This window comes from Myotis davidii, unplaced genomic scaffold (genome assembly GCF_000327345.1).
Source record: "Myotis davidii unplaced genomic scaffold, ASM32734v1 scaffold1065, whole genome shotgun sequence".
Lineage (NCBI taxonomy): Eukaryota > Metazoa > Chordata > Mammalia > Chiroptera > Vespertilionidae > Myotis > Myotis davidii.
This window is the reverse complement of record NW_006297281.1, coordinates 1,616,617-1,618,543: the sequence shown is the minus strand read 5'-3', so window position 1 is coordinate 1,618,543 and position 1,927 is coordinate 1,616,617.

Sequence of the window (1,927 nt, the reverse complement as noted above, 5' to 3'; positions counted from 1 at the left end):
CGGGGGGGGGGGGGGGGGGGCAACCCCAGGGTCACATACCCTTTGATGGGACAGGTGAGGAGCAAATGTAGTTGATGTTCTCTTTGGCCAGCAGGACCCACGGGGAGCAGAGGGAGTTAGGAGGGTCCTGGAGAGGAAGCCAGAAAGATGGCTGGGGCCCAGGAGGGGGCCTGGGAAGGGCTCTCACTGTCCACTCTTTCACTGAAACCACTCTATGTCCAATTTGGCTCCTTGTTGTTGGGAACTGTGGGGGGATGAGAAGAGGTGTTATCTATCTGGTGATCTGCATACACATCCCACCTGAGGGCTGCCCAATGGCCTTGGGTAGGTCAGACACAGTCTCTGGGCCTGTTTTCCTGGTTATGAGATGGAACTGTGGCCATCTGCCGTGGCCCACCCAGTCCATGCAGATCTGAGCCAGAGTGAGGGCGGCTACACCAGAGGCTCAGAGGCACAGGGGCCCTCCCTCCTCCTCTTTCAAAGGAAGGGGTCGGGAAGCAGGCAAGCTGGCAGAGAGGGCCAGGTTTGGAGTGCAGGCCCATGCTGGTGGGACAGCGCCCCCTTCTCCGCCCCCTGCGTCTGGGCTCAGGAACTGTCCTCCCTGCCCGTCTCTGCCTTGGCTGTGAGCTCTGAGTGGCATCTCCTGAACAGCCTATCAGCGGGAGGGGTGTGTGTGTCTGTGTGTGTGTGTGTGTGTGTAGGGGGGAAAGGGGGCACAGTGACCCTGGTCCCCTGGGGCGGGCTTGTTATTCCCCACACCCCAGGTGGCTAACAGGAAGCCAGCTCTGCAGTCCCCTGGACAAGGGGATTTTTCTCCGTTGGCAGGAAAGCCCCGCTGGGAGTCCTGGACCCGGCCCAGGCGGCCTCCTGCTGATGATTGGTCCTCTGTGCACTTTTGCTTTCCTTTTACTCCGCATATGATCTTTCTGGTAGTGGTTCATTGCACACGCCCTCCGCCCTCCGTGTGCTTTGATCCAGTGACCTCATCTCCACAACCTCTAAATCTCGGACTTCTAGGAAAGTGAAACCTAGAAGCGGCCCATCGTCCCCTGGGCCGGCCTGCTGACCCATGGCTTCCCGACAGACTGGCCTGCGGCCAGCAGGGTGGAAAAGTCTCCTCCCTGCCCCCGCACCCCACCTTCCCTGCGGGCTCCTCCTGCCTCGTCCCTCCTAGCATGTGCCCGTGCCCACCCTGCAGAGTCCCCGATTTTCCTCCTCTCCCAACACAGCCCTGGGACCTGTAATGTCACTTCCTCTTCGCTCATCCTGCTCCCAGGGCTAAGGCTTCCTTCTGCTTTTTCTCCCAGTGGTTTTTCTTTTTTTCTTTTTCAGGGGAGAGCGCGAACGCAGTCCCCCACTGCCACAAATGATCAGTCGCGCTTCCCCCGGGGAAATGGCAGGAGTCAGCACATCTGGAGTGCAAGGGACAAGCCTCGCCCTGGGAGAACCACCTTCTGATCATGGTCTCTCCCCTGCCAGGTAGCTCCCCCCGTGCTACTTTAGACGTCTATTTTTTTTTTTTACATTATTTAAACATTAAGATAAAATTTACATACACAGTATCCACCCCTTTAAAATGTCAGTTCAAAAATATAACACTAAGTTAAAGTGTGCAGTTCAGTGGTTTTTAGTTGTGCGACTCTCAGCACAATCAATTTTAGACCATTTTTCTCACCCCAAGAAGAAACCCCAACCCCTCCGTTGTCACTCCCATTGCCCCCTTCCCCAGCTCCTTGCACCCACGCCTTGACTTCCTGCAGATAAATACTTTCTTTTTGTACCATCTTTTTCTTTGCCAGCTTTTTGAGAATAAAGAAATGCTTCAATTAACTCTGGACATCCTACATTTTCTCCAGGATCACAAGTATTGCCAGCTCCTGTGACTCCCTCCGATTCAGGAAATACACCTTCCCATTCGTTACGCATT